A 12427-nucleotide genomic window follows, 5' to 3' on the forward strand; every position below is an offset into this window, starting at 1 on the left:
TGCTGGGTCTAATCCTATTGTTCACTGTAAAGGGTAGTCAGAACATTTCATGTTGTTAATAAATAAGGGATGGATGCTTTCATCTGTAGTGAACCTTCATCTTTAGAGGTCTTCATGTCATCTATTTCTAGTCTCATGTTTATGTACAGATTTTCAGCTAGGTGACTGCAATTTAAGCCTTAGTATGGAAAACTGAGGATTTATAATTGAAAATGAAAAGAAATATATATTACTGTCTACTGTCAGAATTTTAGTCTTTTGGTGCTCTGTTTTGGGTTGGGCACATTCAATAAGGTTGTTTCTTTCACCCCAAAAGGGATTCTAGGTTAATACCCTCGGCAGTTGGGTGTTGCCATCCCCGCTCTCCTCCCAACCAGTATGGCTCTAGAACACATCCCATTCCTGCCACCCTCACCTTTATCACAGGTTAAGCCACGAGAGCAGCAGAGATAGGTAGTTCCCAATCTCTTGCTCTATGATTGGCAGAGAAGTGGAGATGCAGTTACCCAGGATAAGAAAAATTTGTCAAATCCCATTCAGACTCCTTCATTTGCCAGGTAGGATCATGGTGGATGGACCAAACCACTATTGCCACTGCCCTTGGGTGAATCTATTCCTAACGGGCCCTGTTGGGGCCACGTGCCTAGCTCCATAGGGAGGGCATGACTCTAAGCCCCACCCCATGCATAGAAGAGAAGGGACTCTGTAGAATTTTCTTCTACTCTTTTCATATCTGGGGAGGTTGTCAAAGAAATTTAGTCTTGCTCTAAGTCCAGTGTAGCTTTAAAATTCAGCTCAGCATCATTGCCACGTAATGGAAACATCCAGACCTGATAATACCCCTGGGAAACCACACAGTGGTGGCCCAAGGCAAGGTGGTTTCCTCTGGAAAGGGATTATCCACGGCTTGAATCCTGATGGATGCTTGGGGTCTTGGAATCTAGATAAGGTGAAGTTCACAGTTGGGTCCTTTCTATCCATTGATCCCAAGCTTGTTATACCTTCTTTCCCTGGACCCCAGACTCACTCCAGCTCCTCCATCCTATTTGCAGAAAGGGTCAAGACCAGAGTCTGGCCGGGAGGGAAGCATCTACCCATCCCTCTAAAACCTGCCTCTAATCTCCTGCTGCTGTGAGCTCCCTGGAGGTGACACAGGGACTGGCCTGACTTCTGTAGTGGGCACCAGCTTCTACCACGCTCTCTGGCATTTTCACATGACGTATGATTTCTTGTGCCAAAACCGAAAATCACTACACTATCAAAATTCACTTCTCTCTTGCATTAAAAAAAATGAACAATCAGATGTAGTTAAGGGATTGTTTTGAAATTTGATCTCTTTAGCCAATGATTAAAGTTGGAATCATTTCATCCTCTTTTTCAGTCTGAATTTGCTTGGAACACAGCCTTGCAGAGAAGCAAAAAAATTTCCGAGCTCACAGTTTTCAGATATTTTACACCAGTATCCTCTCCTTTAAACGGAAAATACAGTCAAGCAAATCATACTTATATCACCCATTACTAGCTGATCATAAATTGTTAGTATTTTAGGGCATGCAGCTATGTGGTTGGTATCTGCAAGGCTAGCTTGATAGATGTGCTAAAATTCACTGTTCTGAATGTGCCATAAGTTCTGATACCCTTATTGGAATCAAGGCAGTGCTGTTTTTGTTTACAGTTTATCAATCTAAGAGCAATGGCACCTCATTTTTCTTAACAAAAAAAAGCTCTGCCAATAGCAAATGATTCTGTTAAGTGGTATAAAAATGTGTGAATGTTGAAATTCAACATGCTTCATGTTATAACCAACCTGCAAGAATATTGTGGTCAACTGTGTGAATACCAAATCAGAGTATACTGTATATTGTACTTCGGAAATTTGTATTTAAAGGCAAAAATATTAGTAATAGTTGGTATACTTGGGGAAAAGGGTATTAAATATTTATTAAGTAACAATGAGAAATGCAACAAACTTCCTTATTTATGCCTTATGAGTAAAGGGGTGTGAAATATTAGGTGAAGTTTTATGCGCAAGACTCTAAAGGAATGGGTATCCACGAAGGCAGGGACTCGTCTTTTCTATGTTTGTTCTGAAAAGCTCTCAGCACACTCTTGGTGCTTGATCATTGTTATATAATACCAATAACTAAGCACATTTTTAGATCTTTTTTCAAATGGCTTGTGAAAATTTGATTAATGTATAATGGTTGGTTTGAAGCTATCATGTGAAATCTGCCTCTCCAAATATAATCGAAAATAAACTGAAAAATGATAAAATAGCATGCCGTGAGATTTTATTCTATGCATGAACTATAAGTTGTCAGTTTCACGCACAGGTCATAAGCATCCAGCTTGATGCTTTTTCACAAATTGAACACATCCATGTAATCAGCACCCAGATCAAAAACCAGAACATTCAAGCACCCCAAAAACCTCCCTCAGGCCCCCTTCCAGCGAAAACCTTGCAAAGAAGAACAACTGTCCTGACTTTTAAAGGCACATGGTAGTTTTGCCTGTTTTAAAGCTTTGTGTGAATGCATTTCATGCAGTATGTACTCTTTTGTGTCACTCAACATAATGTTGTGAAAAACATCCATGCTGTGGTGTGTGGTTGTACTTTTCTCATTCTCATTGCACTGATTGTGAATACAGCACGATTTATTTATTCATTCCACTGTTGATGGACATTTGGGTAGCTTCCAGCTTGGGGCTATGAATATGCTTGTATGTGCATTTCTGTAATGGGTATACCTAGGAGTAAAACCGCTGGATCATGAGATGTGCTTATGTTTTGCTTTAGTAGACACTGCCAAAAAGTTTTTGAACATGGTTCTACCAACCTACAGTCCCATCAGCAGTATATATGGGAGTTCCACTTGCTCTACATCCTACTAAGCCATTGATACTGTCTGTCTCTCATTTGAGCCATTCTGCTCGGTGTGTAGGGGTAGCTCATTGTGTATTTAATTTGAGTTTTTCTGGTCACTAATAAGACTTGCTACCTTTTTGTATGTTTATTGACCATTTAGATCTCATATTTTGTGGAGTGCCTGTCCACATTTTTGCCAGTTTTATTAGGTTTTTGTCTTTTTCTTATTGATTTGTAGACATTCTCTACAAATTCTGGAAATGAGTTATTTGTCAGATATACATTATAAATATGATTTTCCATTCTGTGAGCTGCATTTTCTACTCTTTTAATGCTGTCTTTTTGATCAATGAAAGTTCTCTATTTTAACATAAAAATGTATCATTTTCTTCTTATGATTGGCAATTTGAGTCCTGTTTGAGAAATCTATACAGACTCCAATGTCTTGAAGATGCTGTATACTTTCTTTAAGGAGCTTTATTGTTTTATTTTTCATGGTTAGATCTGTACTTCTTTTTTAAAATTATTTTTTTATATTTTTAACTTTTTATTTTACATTGGACTATAGTTGATTAATAATCTTATGTTAGTTTCAGGTGTACAGCAAAGTGATTCGGTTATACATATACATGTATCTATTCTTTTCAAAATTCTTTTTCCATTTAGGTTGTTACATAGTGTTGAGCAGAGTTCCCTGTGCTCTACAGTAGGTCCTTGTTGGTTATCCATTTTAAATACAGCAGTGTGTACATGTCAATCTCACACTCCCTATCCCTTCCCCCCACCTTTCCCTGCTGGTAACCATAAGTTCGTTCTCTAAGTCTGTGAGTCTGTTTCTGTTTTGTAAGTTCATTTGCATCATTTCTTTTTAGATTCTGCATGTAAGCGATATCATACGATGTTTCTCTTTCTCTGTCTGACTTCAGAGAGAGACGATCTCTTCTCTCTTCTGTATGACAATCTCTAGGTCCATCCATGTTGCAGCAAATGGCATTATTAATAATGTAGTCTTCCTGGGGGGGCTTCCCTGGCGCAGTGGTTAAGAATCCGCCTGCCAATGCAGGGGACACAGGTTCGAGCCCTGGTCTGGGAAGATCCCACATACCACGGAGCAACTAAGCCCGTGTGCCACAACTACTGAGCCTGCGCTCTAGAGCCCACGAGCCACAACTACTGAAGCCCACACGCCTAGAGCCCGTGCTCCGCAACAAGAGAAGCCACCGCAATGAGAAGCCTGCACACCACAATGAAGAGTAGCCCCTGCTCGCCGCAACTAGAGAAAGCCCCCACGCAGCAACAAAGACCCAACACAGCCAAAAATAAATAAATAAATATATTAAAAAAAAATAATGTACTCTTTTTGGAATTGATATTTATACCTGGTATGAGGTAAGGGGTTAAGATACGTTTCTTCCCCATTTGTATATCCATTGATCGGTGCTATTTATTAGAAAGTTCATCTTTCCCCCTTTGACATTAGTCTGTTGAAAGTATATATGGTTTTCTGGACTTTTTATTCTGCTCCATTTGTCCTGTCATCTGTTCTTGTGTAAGCACAACATTGACATAATTTTTTCAACCCTGAGACGTTAGGCATTTCTCGCCATGAAGTAAGTGAATGATAGCTTACTTGGGCAGAAGCCTGAGCTTGTGAAATCACATCATAGAGGATGGTGAAGAGAGAATTCACCCAGCTTCTTTTATGTCATCCTGCCACTCACAAACATCACTGAGCTCCCAGCTTGAGTCATTAAAGAAAAGTGATTAAACACGAGTCACGACACATTGGAAAAAGCAATTAATATCTTGACACCTAAACACAGAAAGAGGTCTCTGACGAGATCTTGGAGAACGTTAGAGAGACTATACCATGCTGGGTATAAGAATGCTTTTTAGTTTTATGATAAAATATTAATTCAGACCCACAAATCCAAAGTTTGCATACAGATGGACTGGACCTGGGTTGAATTTTGCCTAAGTATTCTGAAAAAATGAGTTAAGAAAACAATATAAGTAATCTTTTTTTTTTAATATTGTCATTTTTAATTTTATTCATTGCTAAAAGGATGATAGTTGGAGTTCCAGGGATGCCCCACGCACTGGCATGAAATGCTTTCTTCTCAATAACTTCACTATCCCACTTTGGCACAGCTGCCAAGAACCACGTGATGGTAAGAATTACCCACCAAACGCTGCCAGCCATAGTAAAAAAAATAGAGTACCATTAAAAGCATGATACAGGCTTTCTTATGAGATCCTTGTGTCACTGTGGAAGCCTTATACCGTGCAGGGCTAGATGCATTGCAGGCTACTCGGTCCTCAAGCAAAAACCCAATAAAGAAAATTAATGATACCATCATGTAGCAGACTGCATAAAATATAATAGGTCTTTCAGGATAACGGAATCTTGTGACATCAATCAAAAAAGTTAAAAAAGTAAATAATGTGGCAGAGAGGCAAATGATTGAAATCAATCCTATGAAATATGGAGCAAATGAAAGTTCTTCTCTCCTAAAGTACATGTTTGGACAAGGAGGTGAACAATCACACACGTGTGAAAAAGAATAGCCAAGATCAGGATCAATTTTCAACTCTCGGGGACACCAAAAACCATAGTCCCTCTGCACTGCCACTGGGGCTCCTTCAGTAGGATCTCCAGCTAAATTCACACCCACAAGTCGAGGATACGGCTCATCACAATCTGGGAACCTACTGCATTCCATATCTTCAGCCCAAGGAACACCAAACATCTCCATGAGCTTCAAACACTCTCTGTAAGCCCGCTGACAGAGCCTAGGGCAGGGAAGTGTGACGCGCCCGTATTCCATACAAATAGGAGCATAGAGTGCACAAATGGCCGGAAATCCCGAGAACCATCCAAATTCACCATAGGGTGGAATTGCTAAAGCTGCTGTCTGTTGGTCATAATGTTCAGAAGATTAGGCATGAAGGTAGTATTATAAGGCAAATCTTGGCACATCCTGAAGGTAATAGGTTCACAAGAAAACAAACTGTGTCCACCTATATGCCCCACAAACATAGACAAGGGCCACAGAATGAAGACGATCCAACTCATAGCCGTGCTTCCTCGACTGAATGAGATTCAGATGATCAGGCCTACTCAATACGTATTTTAGATCTTTATACACTTGCAGGTCTCAGCTTGAAAGTACTTCTATCTTACTGTTAAGTTCTTCAAACAGAAATACTCTTTGCACCGTCAGAAGTTTGTTAGCTTGGTCTCACAAAAGGCATTTGTTTTTGGTTTCACAATATGGGAAAATGACATCATCTTGCCTCTTCTTTTCATTTTATTACATAGGGCACCACTTGGCCAACATATCAAGTTGATCAACCACATTCCCAAACAACAGATTCCATCTTAGGAGAAGAGCTATTTCTTCCTTTGACTGTAATATCTCACACCTCGGGGCCGGGCTCCTGGGGGTCTGCAGCGCCGGCCGGGGGTGGCTGCGCGTCCCTCAGGTACATGGAGAGAACGAGGACCGCCGGCGAGCACACACGTACCAATATAACTAATCTTGTAGAAGAAAATGTTTATCCTCCCTAAGAGGACAAATCAATTGCAATATGCCATTGTAAGTCATTTTAATCCGACATTAATTTAGAGTCCTCCCCCCAGGTACTAGCAAAAGTCAATACTTGGTTAATATTGGATGTACCTTTTTAAAAAGCCTACACCACTTCCTTCCTCTAGAATTCAGGCTTGGCCATAGTTGCCCTTGGCTTTCTCCAGGGTGAGCCTGAATTATTGAGATTTTGCTGTACCTGGAATTGGTTTATGTCTTCACTACTCCCTGTAATGGAGAGAAGAGGGAGAAGGTACATATGACTTCACATAGAAGTGATAGTATGTTATGTGAAAAATATACCCGTATCCGAAATCAGGAAAACTTTGGAGTTCCTGGCAGGAACCAGCCACCGCATTTCAACCCACACAAACACTGTCGCTTTGCTGTCTCAAAATTGACTTCAACTTGTAGCAGTTTTTGAAATTCCTGAAAGATTCATTACATCCTGGACATAAAATTATTGTTAGGAATTAGTAGTGTGAGTGTGGCTAATTACAATACAGTTTCCTTTCCTTTGTCAAGGAAAGCACTTAATAAATTATTCTTAATAAGTTACCGAGTAGTTATCCTGCTACTAGAAGAACATGTGCGTGGTATTTTCATGCTGGTTATGCACAGTCATGTTCTCCATTTTAATGATTCTTGTATACTTTCAGAAGTCCCAATGAGGGAGCCTTTCCTAGCTCATTTTCTCTGGGACCAATGCTGTTTGATCTGGATGTCTCAGCCAGTCTAAATTAGCATTTTGTTGTTTTATTATTAAAGTTCAGTTTTCTCGTTAGCAATGTATATGTGACCTATATACTTCTTTCTGATCCAATCTTTTTTCTACCCTTTGGTTTATTCATTTATTTATTTAGTCAACTGATATTTATTAAGCAACTTGCATGTGCCAAGGCAGTGGCTCACGGCTGAAATATTGTCCCCAGAAGGGACAATGTCTTGTACATACTACATGCTTAATAAATATTTGTTGAGTGGATGTGTGAACAAATGAATTCATGAAAGTCTTAGACCTGATGTCTTGGAACTTCTATTCTAATGAATGTGCAGATAGCAATAGCAATCGCTTGCAAGTACATAAAATAATTTCAAACAGCAATAGGCGTAATGAAGAAAGATTTTCAACTTAGGAGCAGAGGTACTGCTTGAGTTTGGGTAGCCAGGGAAGGCTCCCCCGAGGATATGGTGCATGGAGAACTGAGGGTGAGCATTTCTGACAGAGGGAACTTGCAGTGCGAAGGGAGGCCAGGGTAGCTTGAACTTAGTGAACTGGACAAGGGAATTTGGTATGAGGAGAAATTGGTGACGTAGGCAGAGGCTAGGTTATGTAGCGACTTATCAGCCACAATAAGGATGTTGGGTTTTATTTTCAATATAATGGGAAGCTTCTGGAAGATTGCAAGCAGGGAGATGACATAATCCATCATCTGATTTATACTTTTAGGAGCTCGCTCTGGCTGCAATGTGGAGAATGGACCACAGGGAAGCAAGGCTGGAAACAAGGAGATTGGCCAGGAGATAGTTGCAGTGATTCCAGGGGGAGGTGCTGGTGGCTGGGCCAGGGTGAGGCAGTGGATTTGGAAAGGACTGAGCTTGTGTTTGTAGGTGCAGCCAACCAGACTTGCTGATGAGAAATGAGAGATTGACACAAGTTGATCAGGGATGACTTTTGGATTTTTGGCTTGAGGAACAGGGTAAGTGTTGGTACTGTTTAATTTATTGGAGAAGACTTTAGAAAGAACAGCTTGGGGATAGGGAATGATAGATAGATATAAGGCTCTATTTGGGGCATGTTCCATTTGAGGTTTTTGTCATCTGGTCTCTAGAGGATGAAATTTGACATGAGAGATTCAGTGGTTTGGCTCCTGCCTACCTCTCCCATCACTTTCTATACTGAAGTATTTTATGCACTAGATACCCCACATAGCCTGCCTGCCATCTCAAACGCCTCTTCTCTGCCTGGACAATGCACCTTGAAAACTCTACTCAGTATCATGTTCTCTAGGAAGTCTTCTGTATCCATCAGTTTACCATCATATGCTGCACTAACAAGCAATCCCCAAACCTCAGTTGCCTATAACAACAAAGGTTTGTTTATGTCCTGTGTTGCACGTTCATCATGAATCAGTGCAGATAGATTTCAGTTCTTCTTCATTACAGGACCCAGGCTGAATGAGCAGCCCCATATTTGGGATATACCTGTCTCCTGACAGAGGGGAAGAGAAAGATGGCAGGAGTACATAATGGCTCTTAGGGTTTCTTCTCCAAAGTGACACACCATCCCTGCGTTTACATTTCATTGCCAGGTCAAGTCACAAGCCCAGCCTGATTTCAATGGGGTGGAAAAATCGACTTCTTGCTTGAGGAAAACCTAAGGAGGGAGGAGTCTGGTAGCAAAGGGCAGTGGTTATTTTAAAAATAATGATAATAACGAACACAGTGCTAATGAGCATAGGAAGGTGATAGATATGCAAATTCTCAGGCCCCACCCCAGATCTACTGCAAGAGAAAACCTCAGAGGTAGGGGGAAGGATGGAGGTCCAGTAATCTGTGATTTGACCAGTCCTCCAGGTGATTCTAATTCATGCTCAAGTGTGAGAATCACTGACCTCACCCACCTTCTCTGGTGGGTGAGGACTATCACCCACCAGAGAAGACTATCTTCTTCCACCAACTAGGTCAAGGGCTATTCCCTAGGGTACCCACACTTCTATCACTGTTGTTGCTGCTTTATTTGGAAGTTCAAGCCTTTTCAATACCACTACTGACATAGGGTAGGCATGCAATAAATATCTGTAGAACTGTAGAACTAAACTCTCATGTGATCCACAGGAGCAATGTAGCATTCGCCATCCTAGCCCAGCTCTGGAGGTCCAGTCCATAATGCTCTTGAGACCTGTGCTTTATACAAGCTCAGGGAGTATCTCAACTCCTAGAAGTCACTGTCTATGCACATCACTTATCTTAGTTCATTTGCAGAACTTGTCATTATGCAGACATAATTATTTACTTTTAATACTAGAATGGAATCTCCATATATGCTGCATTTCAGCACCCACAAAAGTGCTAAGCCCAGAGGACTTCAATGAATATTTGTGAAAAGAATGAATAGAGTATTTCTTCATATTTGCACTAAAAGTGAAAAATCACACGAGTTGCTGCTTTTAAAAGAAAGGGTGCTTACTTTAGAAAGCATGTGATTAATGTGGGGTTGGAATGCTCAGTGAACTTACAAATTCCTGAGGCTAAACTTCTGTAAATTAGCTGGAACATTCTCTATTTGTAATAACAAATAGCGTAAGACAAATTTGAAAAAATGATACATGTACTAACTATAATGGTCCTTTACATAAAGACAGCATGACAAAATCTACAAAGCGCTTTCACATTGTTGTTTACATAGTTTTCTCTGTATTTCAAGGCTAAGATTTTAGTTTCAGGAAGGTATCTTGGGTTACGGACTCCAGGAGACAGATGATGGGACAGAGGTTTGTTTGCAGGGTTTACGGGGAAGTGCCCATAGGGTCAGCAGCCTGGAGGAGGGAGGAGGGAGGACTGCGCAGGAGGAGGATGTGGACCACAGCGCAGCTGCAGGCGAGAGCTGGGCCCAGCACAAGGGCATCTCTGGAGGTGTTGTCCCACCTTGAAGCAAGGGACGGGGCCTTCCTGCCTCTGCAGGGAATAGTGTTCAGAGGTGTTGCCTCTGGGGCATGGTGTGGCTTTGGGAGAGAAGGCTTCCTTCAGCTGAAAGCAATTCCCAGGGAGCAGATCACCGGAGAGCCTCAGCCACCAACACTCTTGTGGCCGGGGGACCGTGCGTTTCCGGGCTGGAGCGAGGATCTGGGCAGCACAGCGTCCAGCACGGGAGACTGCGTCAGCTTCACCTGTGAATTTGTTAGAAACGCACCTCAAGCCTACTCTGGATATTAACAAACCCACTCAGATGATGCCAATCAATGCACACTCAAACTCGAAGACCACTAGACTTGAGGGTCTGAAGAGGGCTTTGGTTCCTTCACAGGACCCGAGGATCCACTTGCTTCTCATTCTGTATGAGGCCACTTGAAAACTGATGACTTTCCTTTCAAGGGACCCAAAAGAATTCCCTTGGGCCACACTTGGAGTCAGTTTGTAATGGAAATTAAAATGTAGAAAAAAGGAAATGAATTGATTTTCCTGTGTTCAACAGTTTTCAAAGACAGAAAGAAAGCAAGGAAATCAAAAGAAGAGCTATGAATATGTCTATGTGTAGGAAGTGGATTTCCTGAGGTGTAGATAAGCAAAGAATAAATCAGCTGGGGAAGAAATACTGTAGTGGGGATGACCTTCTGCCTCTAGGTGGCACTGTTAACACAAGACAGCTTTGTGGTCCAGTGTCACAGTGGAGCGGGAAAGCGTCCTTTGTACGTAAAGTATTTTTGCTAGTTATTTATGACTCAGGGGGTATTCAAATTAAATTTAGAGAAATTTGCAGTATGTAGCACATACATTCTGTACACAATTATTTCATTAAAGCACCCAAGCTTTATTATACTAAAGTTTCCTCTTTTTTCCTTTCTAAATTCTAAGAAAAATTAATCTTCATAATTATCATTGTACATTATTGAGATAATATTTTAAAATAATAATAATAACTCCTTGCATTTGTGCATCACTTGAAAGTTTTAACAGCCACATTAAGTGAAGAAAGCCGAGCACAGAAATTGTGTCTAGTATGTTACTATTTGTTTAAAAACTAAGGTGCTAAAAAGAATATATCATTGTATTGTTATCTATATGCATAAGACATCTTTAGAAGGGTAACTAATAACAGTGATTACCCTTTGCAGAGGGATGGGATTTGGAGGATGGGAAATAGAGTGGGAGGAAGAGTTTTCACTATATACCCTTCTGTACTTTTTGAAGTTCTAACCATGTGAATGTATTACTATTCAAAAAAAATTTTTTAAGAAAAATTTTGGGTGTTTTCCTGTATCCTCAGGAACGATGAGAAATGAGTATTGCCATTCTCATTTTACAAAGAGTCATGCACGTAGGAGAGATGGCACTTTAACTGTAGGCTTCTCATTTCTGTGACTGCTCTTTCTACAGACCATTTTGCTTCAAATTTTACCTAAATCTGAAATTGCAGGGTGCAGTGTTGTATCTTGGAAGCCACTTGCACTGGCTTTACTCAGAAGTAAACCCAGGCTCACTGAGTCAACTGTTGCATTGTTTACACTATTTTTATGGAACTAAAAGTCTGCTTCTTCAAAGAAAATCAAAGTAATATCTGTTTCATAAGCAAAGGACAATTTCCTTGAAATTATCTTTTGCAATCTGTGGAAGATTGCAGTAAACCATGAAATTTACTAGATTATGAAATACAGAGCTGCTTTTTTTGGTTTGAAGGGTTTTTGTAACTGGCCTCAAAGAAGTATAGTCTAAAAGTCTAGGTTTCTCCTTAAGGATGGGTATAAAAAGACACCCCTGCGTAGATTTGCACTCCAGGGCATGGCTCTGTCAGCCTTTCTAGCAGGGGTGCTTATGGCATAGAGTCTGTCTTATCTTCCAGAAACTGGGTCTCTTCAGAATTGTTATCTATGTGCATGCATGGTAAGTGTGGCAGGTACAGAGGGGAGGAGGGAGGAAAAAGGGAGACAAGGAGGGAGCTTAGCTGACTATTTGACAGTAACCTTATTTAGGTCACTCTTTTCATCAGTGGAATTCAACTTGGTACAGGCCCAACCTTGAGAAAGTCACTGAAATTGTTTACACATCTGTAAAATGGGAATCATTCCTACTTAGGGTCACTGGAACAATTAAAATGGTAAGGTAACTGGCATAGGGCCTAGAGAAAAGCATGTTTAAAATAGATATTGTTGGGAATTCCCTGGCGGTCCAGTGGCTAAGACTCAGCGCTTCCAATGTGGGGGGATGCAGGTTCGATCCCTGGTTGGGGAACAAGGATCCCACAAGCCGCGTG

General features: G+C 40.9%; 1 pseudogene; it reads right to left on the bottom strand.

The window, feature by feature from the left end:
* Window positions 1-4901: 4901 nt before the first annotated feature.
* On the bottom strand, window positions 4902-5942 carry LOC132360296 (frizzled-3-like; annotated as a pseudogene).
* Window positions 5943-12427: the final 6485 nt, after the last annotated feature.

This window comes from Balaenoptera ricei, chromosome 2 (assembly GCF_028023285.1).
Source record: "Balaenoptera ricei isolate mBalRic1 chromosome 2, mBalRic1.hap2, whole genome shotgun sequence".
In the NCBI taxonomy this organism is placed as follows: domain Eukaryota; kingdom Metazoa; phylum Chordata; class Mammalia; order Artiodactyla; family Balaenopteridae; genus Balaenoptera; species Balaenoptera ricei.